Source organism: Accipiter gentilis, chromosome Z (genome assembly GCF_929443795.1).
Source record: "Accipiter gentilis chromosome Z, bAccGen1.1, whole genome shotgun sequence".
NCBI classification, from domain to species: Eukaryota; Metazoa; Chordata; class Aves; order Accipitriformes; family Accipitridae; genus Astur; species Astur gentilis.
The window spans coordinates 51,270,457-51,285,923 of record NC_064919.1 but is presented as its reverse complement, the minus strand read 5'-3'; positions in this window follow the sequence as shown (position 1 = coordinate 51,285,923).

The following is a 15,467-nucleotide window of genomic DNA, read 5'->3' as shown; positions in this document are numbered from 1 at the left end:
TGTACTTAGTCTTTAGGATGACTGTTCAAAGCAGTGAAATAGTGAGATACTCTTAACCACGTCAGGAGAAACTATCTGTGCTCTTGTCCTGCAAAACAAGGGTGGCCCTTTGGAGTTATCAAGAAAGCACATCCAGTCACAGCCTTAGGAAGCTGACAGGCTTTAAAGGACTGCCTCCAACCACAGTTTGAGGCTGTCTGGAGTGAGCTAGAAGCACAAGAAAACTCGTGACATGCCTTCTGTGCCTCAAGTTCTTATCAGTAGCACCAGCGCTGCAGTAGTTCTCAGCAGTCAGGATTGCCGTAGGGACACAAAGAAAAAGGTGATCAGAGCTGTGAAAGATAGATGGTTCAGGGTCCATAACATATATAATCAAGTCAATTGATTATAACGGCTCCTATGGCCTTAAAGATTTCTAATATTCAAAGCACATTTTTCTTTTCTGTGCTTATAAAAGTTGCTTTTTCATGTGGGATACAAGTGATTCTTTTGAGCTGGGAATCAACGTGCTTGTGTTGGACACCCTGAGACTGTTACCTGTGAAATAACACAACTGTCAAGGCTATCTTCCCTCAGCTCTCTCACTTTACCCCTTTCTTTCCAATCCCACAGTAATCCATTTCTAGGCTTTGTAATCCTGCCTTGCACTGTTCTGTCTTCGGACTTGCAACTAAGTCCTTATCTGTTGGAGCGGCGGAGGAATGCACATAAGTCGACCCAATATGAGTGATAGAAGTGATTCAACTTTATTTGCACGGATAGCTCATATTTATACAGTTTGTGATAATTATGCCTACTAGTCCTAATATGATTGGTACATTGCTAATGTTTATTCATTACTAAAACACACCCACTTGTGGTTGGCAGCTACGCGTGTTCAGTAACTTTCTCATGAGAACTTCTTCAAAAGTTACTTGTGAAGTTATGCCAAGGTCACACCGTCCCTGTCTTTCTCCTGATAACAGCGAGACCAGCTGTTGTTTTTCTCCCAATATCAGTAAAGCCAGCTATTTTCAGCCAAGGCCTAGTCTTGTTGCTCAAACTGACATTCTTTCACACAGAACTCTGCTCGCACAACTTTTCCACAGGCCCATGTCCTTTTTCAGCAAGCCACTTCCCAACACTTATCCACTTACGCTGTCTATCTACCTTGCTCCTTGGTTTGGGGGTTAAGCCCTTTCTATGTTTCCCCTGATCTTGCTTAATTGTGTCAATAGTTTCCCTGCTGTGACTCACTTGGTTTTTCCCTCTCCAGGAGAGGATATCAGATTTGTGAGGCATGATCCTCCTTTTGTGAGTCCACACTAATTGTCTTCACAAAGAATAGCATTCTTATTCCACTCTGCCCAAAAGTAAAGCACTCCCACCTTTTGTTTCTGAGCAGCATGATCTGCAGGTTTTCTCTATAACCTGCTCCATTTCCTCTGGAATGTATTTATCTTCTGAAGTGTCTTATCTTTTGTTAGCTGTCCAAAGATCATTACCTCTGACCTCTTCAGCTGTAACTGAGTTAATCCGACATCTGATTCAAAAGAGACGAATTGGGTAAAAGGTAATTCTCCTCTGAACACTTGTAGAAAGGCAAAGACAAGTAAAAGTACTATCAGTTACAGGCAGACAGGTGCTATTGCCCAGCTAGTGAGTATGAACCACCCCCACAACAGATGTGATGTTTAATTAAGACAGAAGAAGAGGGAAAGGGACTGACTCATGCTGGCTTGAGAGGGACAGGGAGTCAATTACACATATATACATACTGTACAGGAAATTTTTATTCATTCAGCTACTGTTGTCTGTAACCCTGCCAGATGTCCTCAGAAGGCTAGTCAGCAATCTGTTGTTATGATAACATGCAGCTCAACAAGTCACGGATGCACTCAACCCCTTAACCAAACTAGCAGTAGTTTGGTACAGGCCTCAAAGGAGGTAAAGGCCTGAGTTGTAGCCGGGCCAAGAACTCCTCTAGAAAATCCACAGAGCAGAGTGACACAGTGAGCATCGATGCATATGAGCTTGGATCACCAATCATGCGATTAACACATGAATAGTGGGTGGGTTTTCCAAGACTTATTTATCAAGGAACAAAGAAAATTGTGGGTACAAGGAGTCTCGTGCATACCACTACCATTGTATGCAATTTGACTACGAGCCAATCTCTTTATTCCACAAATATGACAGCCTAAGTGAGCCTTGTCTGAGCTCTCCCTGCTAGGCAGTGTGGCTGCATGGCTGTGATCTCCCCTTGAGCTGGGATGTCTCTCAAGTTGCTCCTCAAGGCTGAGAGACCTTTTACCAACAACGGATGGTTGGATGAGCCTAATTTGAGTTCTCCCTGAATTGCAACTGGACTGCATGCCAGGCAGCTCTCCTCTCAAGCAGGTACACCTCTCAAGGCTTGAGATTCCTTACCAGAGACTACGACATCCTTCCTCACCCAGGGCAGAGACCCCTTATTTGCAACAGATCCTCGTTAACTGACTGATAGCATGTTGAATTAATACTAATGAAATCCATGTGTCTAATTCCATCAGACACAAACCATTGACCAAGTCTGGGGCTAAGTCTGGATCCCGCTGCACCTAGACTCCTCTCTGAGAAGAATTTTAGAAAGCAAGGGGGTACATTCTGAACCTTGTGACTCAACAGGAGGTTTTCCTTATCCTTTGTATTAATACCATTGGACATAAACCATTGACCAAGACTGAGACTAAGTTTGGGGAGTCTAAGCTCTATCAGGGGTTTAAGAAAGCAAGGGTGTCCACTCTGAATCTCATGACTCAACAGGAGGGTCTCCCTTAGCCTTTTGTGTCTCCGGTCTCTGTGTGAAGCATTCTAACTCAATTCTAACTCAGTTTTCCTTTGTATGTTTCTTCCAAGCAGTAATTAAGAGTGAACCTTGCCATCAAACCTTGTTAAGTCACACATTTACAACATCATATTAAAATCACTTCTGCTAATACTTTTGATGGTCATTCTAATCACTCATCTGCAACACCAGCAGAAAGAAAAATGAATATCCTAGGTTATTTGGCACTTATCTAGGTACCATCAGTTAAACAATATAGCAAGTTTTGAATTGATGTTAACATGACCCTGTAATTGTTTAATTGTATTGCATTAACACCCAGGAGATGCACTTATGCGTGAGGATTTTGTTATGGCAGACACAACACAAACATAGAACAAAAATATCTAGGCCCTGTTCTAGAACTAAGGAATAGATCTATTACTCCTAGGGGATAAAGGACAGCAAATTACAAGGATTTAAATATGGCAATATCATATTCAAAGCAACCAAGAGCAGAGACATGTAACCATAAGCCACCAACTGAGGTGTCTGTGGGGACATATCTGAAGTCATAATTTATAGCTGTATAAAAGCTGCCAGAGAAACTGTTCTGCTAACCAGAGGCCAGAGAATTTTGTTCTTAAGCACTTCTGACAAGGACATGCCTTCTTCACATGCAGCACGTGCTTAGAAGAGGGCATACAGCAAGGGAATGAAGGTTAGTACTGCTAAGTCTGTGCTACTGAAAAAATCCCAGCTGTCAGTTTTAGGACTGCTTTGCACTTTTCTCAAGAAATCAGCATTCCAAAAATGTTTCTGTGTATTTCTATAAAGTTATGGCTTATTCCTGTCCTGGTTTCAGCTGGGAGAGTTAATTGTCTTCCTAGTAGCTGGTACAGTGCTATGTTTTGAGTTCAGTATGCAAAGAATGTTGATAACACTGATGTTTTCAGTTGTTGCTAAGTAGTGTTTAGTCTAAAGTCAAAGATTTTTCAGCTTCTTATGCCCAGCCAGCGAGGAAGCTGGAGGGGCAGAAGAAGTTGGCACAGGACACAGCCAGGGCACCTGACCCAAACTGGCCAACAGGGTATTCCATACCATGGGATGTCCCATCTAGTATAGGAACTGGGGGGAGTGGGGGCAGAGGGATTGCCACTCAGGGACTAACTGGGCATCAGTTGGCAGGTGGTGAGCAATTGCATTGTGCATCATTTGTATATTCCAATTCTTTTATTATTGCTGTTGTCATTTTATTAGTGTTACCATTATTAACTTCTTCTTTTCTGTTCTATTAAACCGTTCTTGTCTCAACCCATGAGTTTTACTTCTTTTCCTGATTTTCTCCCCCAACCCACTGTGGGGAGTGGGGGGGAGTGAGTGAGTGTCTGCGTGGTGCTTAGTTTCTGGCTGGGTTAAACCATGACAATTCCTCTTCGAGAACATAATGCTGTTCCATCAACATTACTCAGTGCTGTCGCAGCTCATACTTATCATCCGTGGTAACAGTGACATTCAGGAATTCTCAACACGATGCATACAGGGTCCCTTGAAGACAGTTCTTTCAGTACTAGCCTGGTGAGTTTCATGCAATTTAATTTTCAAGGAATTTAGTCAGGGGTTTTTTATTTATAACAGTAGACCTAAACCACAGACTCCTTCCTAGACAATAAAATCGTGATATATTTACTAAGCTGCATAGAATAATAGTTACCATTTGCATTTAACTGAAGCCATAGGTGCACTGGGTACAACACATTAAATGGATTGTGCTATGATTACATTATCAGTAATAAGCTGCTCCAATACCTTCACTCATTTCTACTTCATCACAATGCCTTTGTTTTACTCTGTATGCTATGCCCATGAATACCATCATTGCCTATATGTAAGGTGGTCTTCTCAGTAAACTTTGTAACATAACCAGAGAACACTCTATTGGTTGCTTTCAAGGCATTCTAATGCAGACATTATTTTTAAGAGTGCACTGCCATTTCAGGAGACATCTGTGAGTTTGGGAAGGATAAGGGGTTGAAGAATAATATTGGCAATTGCTCTGCTAGAGATGTGTTCTTATACTAAAGATTAGTACTTTCTAGACAACAGATAAGAAAAATCTGTTTCAGTGGTTTACTTGTCAACTGTTGGTCTGACAAAACACTGGTATAATAGCTGAACACAAGTAACATTCAAAAACTTTCATATTTGCTCAAGAAGTTGTACAAAACCCCTCATGTTGGTGAAGCCTGTATTATTCAAAAGCAACACTGAGAAATTTTAATAAATCAGAACAATATTTTATTAAGTGTGGTTGCTCATCTATTGAATTTCATTTTGATATTGGTAGGAATTAGTCTGGTGGAGAATTAGGGTGTGTCTGAAGGCAATGGCTTTAAGTGTCAGGGTTCAAAAAGAGTCAGACTGCTCTTTAAGGGAAAAAAAGCCATGAGTCAAGGGTGATCCTAGCACAGGCCATGCCCTCCATGACAGGGTACAGTCCCAGAGGGTCTGTCTGAACAGGGTACCCAAGCAGGGTCAGGTTCAGGTTGGTGATAATAACAGGTCCCATCAACTGTCTAGTAATCATCAGATAAGGCAAAGTAATGAATCAGGTTCTAGGTGAAGTCAGGAAATCCAAACAACTCAGGAGCAACAGAAGACAGGAATGGAGAAAGGTACATGTACAACACAGCTCAGGCCAGGACAGGATGCTCAGGTCTGGACTTAAATGGGACTCCTGGGCCATGGGCAGAGGGTGCATGCGTGATGGTCCCTGGTGAGACCAGTTAAGGCAATTAAAGCTTATAAGTGCACTCACAGCCCTGCCATAAAGTTGCAGTTTGCACCCTTAAGAAGTCCTGTGGATGCAGAGATTTGTATATTTTCCTCCACACACTTTCTAGATGATGATAATGACTCTAGATCAGCTGATGGGATGACAGCTATCCTAGAAAGAGAGGCTTAGAAGACAAATTAATAGATCATTATTTCACTCCCCTGTCTGAAAGGAAGAGCAGTAGTATCTGTCATTTCTGACAGAAATCTGCTCAACCTGTTTTTAAGACCCTCTGACAATGAAAGTTTCACGTCACACACAGGCAATCTGTGTCCTACCATTTATAAGGTTTCCCTAATGTTTATATTGAGTCTTTCCAAATGCATTTCAAGCACATTGACAGGATCTTCTGTCCTCTGCAAAGATAAGACCAAGTACCCTCTTCTCTTCTTTAGGTTGAAGAACTTAGTTCATCCCACCCTTCTTTGGTCACATTCGTTAGCCTGATGATACTCATTCTCATCAATTATCTCAGCTCCTTCTCAAGTTTCTCACTGTGGTCAAACTGAAACCCTCCTAGTCAATCCATATTATCAGGATGTCACTACAATATTGCCCTCTGTCCTAGTATTAAAGCAATATTGATCCCATACAGCTAGCCTGCAATCTGTTATAATTCTCAGTCTTCCTTGAAGAAAACCTGCCTGACAAATTGTTCACTGTCCAGTGCCTGTGCAGATATTTCGACATCCTGCATTCAACTTTAGCAAATTTTGTGCTATCTTTTTATTTGGACTGTATCTTCAATATCTCCAATAAACCAAGTTCATTTTGAAATCTGATGCTTTCCTTCTTATTTCAAGTTATTTATAGTGCAGTATATTTCCTTGTTTCAAGAGGATAACTGTCAATGTAACATAATAGTTCTGACAGACAGAGTAACATTCAGATGCCCTTCATAAGTGTGCAATGAGTTACTGGGGTTTTCCATAAGACCTGTTACTATTAATCATATTACTCCTGACCTTTGCAAAATGACAAGGTGTGACTGAGATTACTCATTACATTATCTAATCTATTTCTTAAAAGAAAATAAAACTTTTTTGTTTAGTAGCACTGCAAGTACCTAACTATTCTCTAGGACCACAGTGCTTAAACAAGGTGCAAAGCTGTGTAACGCACATGCAGGTGGGCAGGATGCAGGAATGAAAGAGGTTATTATTTACAAGAAATACAGAAAGTAGAAGTTACTTATTTGAACTCATACAGCAGGCCACTAGAAAGGAGAACTGAATTCCACCAAAACCCACATTGCTTCACTGAGCAGTAAAACATTTAATAGTGTCAACTTGACAAGAAGTACCCAAGCCTTCACTAATGGAAACACTTCCATAGTTTGAAATCATACCAATGAGTCAGCTACCTTGAATTTTAAAAATAATAGGAAGGTCTTTGTTTCTGTGCCTTCTGTGCCTTCTGCAACCTCCGCAAGTTCAACAAAAGACTGAACACATTCAAGGAGAATCTCTTCACTGATTTAATCCTCTCTACTGCCCGTAGGAGTTTATATTAGATGCTACTAGAAATTTTCACTTTCAGAGAGCATTTCAGATCACCTTTTTTTTTTAAAGAAATACTAAAATTCACCACAAAAAGTAGTCTGTATAAGTGCTGCATATTTACTTAGCTTTCTACAAAACATATACCATGCAGCACATGGGAATAAGCTTCTCACAGGCAATCCTAAAAAAGCTAAATCAATCTCTCTGGCTGTAGCATAGGAGACCCTATCCTTTTAGTTTGATTTTCCTTATTTATCACCACTGTACAGTCTGGAGTTTAAGTTATGATGAAAAGCTTTTGTTATAGTCAGATCCAGGTCCCATTATTGCTATGCTGAATCCTGACTGTGGATTCCAAAGCAAATGATGAAGCAAGATTGGGTACTCTGTCTTGATATTGACATAGATGGGATTCAGCAACTTCGGTCACATTCACTTGCAAGCCTCATGCACTTGTAAAGGAAAGACCTGTAAGGAAGGATGGATTGATTGTTGGCTGATACCACATGTGAAAAGTATTTTCTTTTCTCAGCTTTTTGTTTTCCCTCAATAACGAAGAATACTATTCTGTCCTGTTTTCCTTATGACAGAAGAAAATTGCCAGAGGTCTGTAATGCATAAAGGATTAAATCCTAAATAAAACATTAACTGGCTGAAGATGGTAATTTTAAGAAAAGGCTTAAACAATCTCTCAAGATCCTAGGAGGAAGGTGTTCCACAGAAACCCAATCAGCCACTTGTCCTCAAAGATAAAGGTAGCTGCTTTACCAGACCGTTCCCATTTAGAGCAGTACTTTTCCCTCTTCTCCCATAGGCTCTCATATAAGACTTTCCCAGCACAAAAGCCAAGGTACCTCCTGTAATTCTCCACCTAAACAACATCTTTTTTTTTTCTTTTAGAAACCAGCTACTTATTAGCAACTAACTACTCCTTTTTCATCTGGGTCAAAGAATTTCCTTTATTAAGCTCAAAGAGGCTCCTTACTGGCAGGGTATTTATTCTTACATGTTACATAGAAATCTAAGAGGTGTGCACTACAAAATACTCAAGCTTTCTCTATTTACATTTCCTTTTACTTGACAGAGAAAGAGAAAACAAGGCCAGACGGAGAGGTACCGTAAAACATTTTAGCATTACTGACTTCAGGGGTTCTATGCTGACTTAGCTGCAAAACACCTCACTGCAAAAGCCTTTGGAGACAGAATCAAGTCTCAGGTCTGACAATGTAGGAAATGTTCTTTTGGAACCCAGGGAGACTTCCACTGCAGCCTTGCTCTTGCTCCTTCACATATGTCCTTCCTTGCTACTCTTAGGTTTCCACAAGCTCCCCACCTTTGTGGCTTCTTTCCTAAAGAAGGCTAAAGGGATTTCTCTCAGAAGGATGTTAATCTCCCTGGGGAGCACTGGACAGGATCCTTTTCACAAGATACTGGCTGTGAAGATGAGCTACTGGTGTGCCACTAGTGCATGGAAATGTTAACAAACGTGGGTTAAACTCCACTTGGCTGCTTTGCCACAATCTATAAAAATGACTCATCCTTTACTGTAATACAGAGTTCACCAACCTGCTAAATCAAACAGTACTGTTAAAACGGGCTATTAGGTGCTTGCTGAACTGTACTGTGCAGAGCTGGCGTAAAATGCCTGCATTATTCCCCAAGTACACAAGTTGATGTATTCTGTTCAGTGATGCAGTGGAGTGAGAATCAGCAGATCAAAGTTCAAAATCCACTGGTAATGCAGAGGGCCTCCCTTAGACTTCATACTGGCTAAACACAAAACTGGTGATGAGATACCCTTAGTGACCTTCAGTCTCTGGGGAAGTTTTGATCTACAGTCCTACATAGATATGTCTGTCCAACAAATTTGTAGCAGAGGCTCAGGAACATCAAGAAGCCAAAGAAGAAAAGACTTTATAAACCAGATTCATGTCTTTGATAGCATCTCAGATGGAAGAGGAGTGACTGAAAAGAGGAGGGGGACTAAGGGATAACTGGACAACTGAGAGCCAGGAGGGCTGAACCTTAGGCTTACCAACCACAGGCAACTTGTCAATGAGTTCTCCTGACTGAAGAAACAAGATTCTTCCAAGAGTGACTCAAATTTATTGTAAACTGATCTGTTTAAGCACTGTGAGGTTCATCCATGTTGATTGCCTTTTCTCCCATGGAATTTCCTGGCTATGTGCATTAGGAGTAATAGGTCTGCGTAAAGAACAGAGCGCACAGGCTGCCAAGGGATAGAACAGTGCAGCTGCAGTACAAACTTACAGCTTCCTGAGATATCTGTCACAGGAATACTGGACTTCCTGTAATCTGCTTGTTAAAAAATGTTTTTCTCAAGTCATCTGGTTTGTTAAGGGACAGTAAACAACAGCTGTTTTGGCGATGATTTTAAATTCCACTTCGATATTTTAATCCAGGATTTAATAGTCCCCAAGTCCTAAATTTCTCTTTGATTGAAGTCTCACTCACAGAATACAATCCAAACATCTGCTGTGCTCTTGTGGGGTTGAAAAGGGCTAGTGAATTGCAGAAGAACTACTTCAGAGTGGCTGTTCAAGTACTTCAAAATGCTTGTGAATGATGCTGTCACAGTCATTGTATCACACACAAAGCTTCCATGTGCAAAGACATCCATGGATAGCCTTCAGGCAGACTTAACAGTACCTGTGTATGCTCCGAAATGTTGCTATTCTAGGCATTGGAACTGTATTGATTCTGTCATTAAGGACTTCTGTATTGGTGGGTGGTGAGTTACAGAGCTTTGCACATAAAATTGATTTTTGACCTACTGGTCATTCCTGAGTTTACATTTTTGTTTCTTAACATTTCACAAGAGGCCTTATTTCATCCACAGCAAACATCTGAATAACTGTGCTTAGGAGGTGAATCAATGCCTACTGAAATCAGTGGAAAAGGTTCTACTAGTTTAGAGGCATCTGTTTCTAACTCTTAATAGCTTTGTCTCTGCTACAGGAGGGGGAAAAGTTTTCTTAATCTGAGCAAGAAAGTATTCTTCATCTGAACTAACAAACTAAAAATGATTCCTAATGAAGGAGAAGAGTTTGTAGGTTTCATATCAGTTGGAGAGTATGGGAAGCCTGGTACTTAATCTGTTAGCTTGTGTGAAACCTATACCTCCACTGATTGTACGTTCAGTAGGCTAATTTAAGAATGCTCTTTTTTTTTTTTTTTTAAGAGAAGACTGAGAGACTTTAGTCAGCATCTTCTCTTCCAGATCCACCTTTGCAAGTGGAAGAGGTTATTTTCCCAAGACACTTGCCTTACTTTTGCTGTATGAAGTTACTTTTTCCTTAGATTTATTGGCAAATGACTTCCTGTGAGTGTTCCTTAATTTACTTCCGTCAAGATCAGCTAAGCTCACTTAAACAGATTCAAGGCAGACAACAACCAACTTGCATTAGGCTGTGGGAGGATGCTTCTCCCTGTTCTTCTGTCCCATGAAGTTCAAGGAAAGCTAGTAAAACAGAGAGGTTGAAGGTTGTTCCTTGTCACCTCCTGTTTCCACTTAAAGGAACAGGAGTACAGACATCAGCAAGTCTGTGACAGTCCAAGCCTGTAACAGCAACTGAAATGGAGCCCAGAAGGAGAAGAAAATGCACTTACAACAGAATAAAAAGTAGAATCTCCATAAGCTTAGTTGAATTTCTGCAAGTGGAAGAAGTTCAGCTCTTATGCTATATTTTCTTAAGTGTATTCTGAAGGTTTGAAGAAACTGGTCTTCTTTCCCACATGGCTTGCTATTATTCCATCATCTAGGCAGTTTATACCACCAGGGCAGGATTCCATCAGTCAGGAACCTTCACAATTTTTTTTGATAGCTCAGTGATTACCCATCTTAATGCATCCACTTGTATTAAGTTCACACATAACTAATGGATCAACTATATTAATTCTCCATTTGTTATAGAGGGGCGCAACCATGTTTGTTTCAGGATATTATGACCCAGCATTCTGAAACCTGTACAAAATTTACGGAAGAGGAGCTGAAAGGCATTTTAGTCAATGAAACTATCAAGTTCATATTTCTCTGATGCCCCTGCAAACAGAGTAAATGCAAAGACAAAATTATACACAGAAATGGAGAAGCAATTGGTACCCTAACCTGTTTGCAGCTTTCTACTGTTCCGTGCCATGTCAGATGTCAATGCCCTCTCAGATGTGCCAAATGAGACAATTGTTTAATACCCCCCAATCTTTGTCCATCAAAATAAACTTGACTATTTCAGATAGCTTAAATAGCACTGTTATCTCACATTGCCTCACATGGGTTAATGAACGAGTAACTCACACAGGCAGCTCAACTGCTAGATCTGATACTCTAGTAACCCTTAGTAAGGGATAACAATCTGTTCCATCAGCATTGGTGAAATGAAAAGAAGTTGTGTCTCCCCTGTACAACACTGTAATCATGCAGTAAGATCATCACAGAACAAAACTTGGTAGAATTGCATTCTTGCCAAAGTAAATTTTCATATGCAAGTAGTCTTTCCTAAGATTTCACTTTGAAATAGTTTGAATGAGGGCCTGGCATAGTACCCTGATATTCTATTTGTAAAGCCCTGTTCTGCAACCAAATGAACAACAGGTGTTGAGCCCATGAAAAACTCTACAGTAAGCCAGTGAAACTCTGCTCATGAGAGGTTTCAGGTCAAAGGGAAAACCAAGTTGAATGACATGTACAGAACAAGAACAAAGCTCATTTGTTGGAACTGCATATTCCAGTCATACAATAGATCACGGAAGGAACAGAGCAGCTTGACTAAAAAAGGGAAAGATGTAATAGAATGCTCAAGGCCATCAGTCTCTCTTGTGGAATGCATCAACACCAGCTGAAGCTGCAATGGGATTTCGTTTGTAGATTTTCTTCAGATATACTCCTGAAAGGCAAATGCATCATGTGTACCTGTTACTGATTGGTGTAGTTCCCCTTTTTGGTCAGCAGTTTTCTATAAACAGACTTAATTCTAGCTTGTAAGCTCCTAATTTCCTGGGTCTGGACAGTCACTCTTCATTCTTCTGACTCTGTTAGGCATGTACACAGGTGTAATTTTCTCCCAGGACACCTAGCAGTATGACTGCTTCAAACACCAAAATAAATGCCAAACCTTTATGCATGTATGTATACTAATATATACAAAATAAGTGAGAACTCTGTTTAATCCTTTATCCTGTAAAGGAGATAGCAGAAAAGTAATATCCCTTAGTAAATGTAAGTACTGTAAGTGCATCCCTCCTCCGAGATTTGGCTGTCTGGGCTGAGGACTCAGGTAGGCCTGAACTGTCACTGTGCAGCACAGGCTGGCTACTCCCTAAGGGAGGGGAGCTGGGAGCTGAGGGAGACCCCAAAATCTTGCCAGCCACGGACTTGCCTTACAGCTTCTGAGCAAGATGAATAGGACCTGCTCAGGTGTACTGGCTTTGGCTGGGATAGAATTAATTTTCTTCATAGCAGCTCTATGTTGCTATGTCTTGGATTTGTGACCAGAACAGCATTGATAGCACACCAAGTTTTATTTATCGCTGAGCAGTGCTTATACAGCATTAAGGCCTTTTCTGTTTCTCACACTGCCCCACCAGCAAGTACACTGGCAGTGGGCAAGAAGTTGGGAGGGGACACAGCTGGGACAGCTGACCCTAACTGACCAGAGGGATATTCCATACCATATGACATCACGATCAGCAATAAAAGCTGGGGGAAGAGGGGAAGAAGGGGGAACTTCTGGAGTTATGGTGTTTGTCTTCCCACATAACCATCACGTGTGATGAAGCCCTGCTTTTCTGGAAATGGCTGTAATTAATTAATTCCTTATTTTTTCTTCACTTTCATGCGCAGCTTTTGCTTTAAACTGCCTTTATCTCAACCCACAGGTTTCCTCACTTTTACCCTTATAATTCTTTCCCTCATGCCACGGGAGGGGAGTAAGCAAACAGCTGCGTGGGGCTGAGATGCTTGATGGGATTAAGCCACAACACCAGAAACAGCAGCCAGAGTCAGCCCAGAACCCAGGACATCAGGCAAGCTCAAGGTGATGACACAGGGTCAAAGTGAATCCAGGAACGCAAGTCAGCAATTCAGAGTTAGGATCAGGCCCTGTGAGGGTAACAGGTGATCGCCAGGTAGGCCCATAGTGATAAGGAAGGTCCAAGGTCAGGCTGTGATGTCATCCTGTGGGTCAGGGTCAGGGCTCAGATTAGCAAGCCAATGGCCAGACATAGGCAGGGTTGCGATGCAGTGGCAGTTGTAGCTCAGGTGGGATCCAAGCACTAGAGCAGCACCTTAGATCAGTTCCCACAGAAAGCTGAGGACTTCCTGCAGTGCTGTCTGGGGGGGATGTCTCTGGGAGGGACCTCTCCAAGGTCACTGGAAGGAGGGGACAGTCCTCAGCTATACTAAATTGGCCCTGAGCACAAGCAGCCAAACCTCCAGGAGGAGGGATGGTCTCAGAGCCCTTAAAGCAAGTGTATTTCATAGCCCCAGTCGCCAACAGCTGCTGAGAGGAGAATAAAACTCATGCAAGACCTGCGAACCCTTCTCATGCACTGCCAAACCAATTTATTGCTCCTTCCAGCCTTCTTTGGCTCTTTCCTTCTTCTGCCAGATACTTAAGGTTTCTATACTTGAGCTTAAAAGCAGAAGGATGATTCAAAAGTGAAACAGAAGGCAATGCTCTAAATTACCATATGATAGCTGAAAAGAGGTAGCAGTATGTGTCTTCTTTTCCTTAAAGAAGTTAGGCCAATAGATTCAGAAATTTAACCCATTTTAGCTGCTTGGTAAGTAAATAGCATTAAGATTGTGACCAGTCTTTCAAACAAGAATTAAGGTAGATGTCCAGTAACAATTATTTAATTAATGAAATTGCTGATAACATCACATAAGAATGAACACCCAGAATCCTCTGCAAGTGAATTTTCACCTAAATCCTAGCAAGCAGGCACTGAGCCCACAGGTGCACATAGATCCATTCAAATATCCATGTCCTTCCTACACCAGTAAGGGAAGGATGCAGAAGGCTTACTTTCTGAAGACCTGTTTTCTGAACATCTGCAAAGTACTATCTGGAAGGCATCTCCCCTTAGTATCTTAAGCAGGTGGAGCCTAACTTCACCATTACTTGTATCACTAGTCTTTCTTCCTGACCCCTAACAAAACCACTAACAAAAGAAAAAACTCAGCTTTTCTTATTTTTGTCACAAACAGGTATTATTGCAGGTATGCTTTTAGCTCAGTCAATATTCCTGGTCTACCTAAAGTGACATTAAAAAAATAAAATAAAATTGCATATCACGTAAAGTTAAAACCCATTCCTTTACTACTGCTTACTTAAAAACTCAGGGTTTTTTCCTTGACTTTCCTCAGAATTATGCAGCTAATTCTGAAGCCTCTTCTCCTGTGGAACCACTTTTTCTGGATGTGAAGTAATAGTGAGTCAGTGAGTCAGGTGACAAGCTTCCTGAGTGAAGTCAGCAGACTGTATTTCCCCCCTATTCTGTAATATGGTAGGATGTGTCAAACACTGCCAGACTGCTATATATATTTACCAGCATTGCTTCAGACTTCATCTTTGACCTTTCTCCTAGTTTCTCTTTTTTTTTTTCTTTTTGTACTTTCCTACTCTTTTGTATCAAAATCAACACCCTTGATTTAAAAAATAAGGAAAGGAAACATTCAAAAATTGGGGTATCTTCTCCCTCATCCTTTTTTACTTGATCTTAATCAACTCTCTGAACAGTAACTAATTTACACAAATATTAAGGGCAGAACTAGTCAGGCAGCAAATACAATAATTTAATCCACTAAATAATTAATGTCAGTACCTCATTTTTTGCTAAATCCTTGCAGTGGGGCCTACTTATAAAGCTCTCTTTCTGATAAAGCTGCAAGATTATGGAGCTTCTGGCAGAAAACAAACATCATGGCTTCCTTTACAGGCATGTAATGTTTCTCAGAACAGCTGCAACTAAGAAAAGCAAAGCAAAAAAACCCCAGCTTTGTGCTATTGTTTCATAAGAATTTTCCCATTTTGGAACCACTAACAGTGACATCTGTAAATGTCATTCCTGAGAAAAAAATAGTAACTTTCCAAAACTACAAGGGTCTTCTCAAAACGTAGTATACACTGTTAGGAGCACCAAAAATCCTCATGGAAGTTATGCTAATAACACTAAGTAATAACTATATTCAGAATGATTTTGCACCAATAATTGATAAAGGATGTAAGTACCCAATTAGAAGTGGAAGATCATTTTTTCTTAATCAGCCACTCCAATTCTGACAGTCCTAATTCTCAAACTTAAAAAGTACATTTAAAACTTG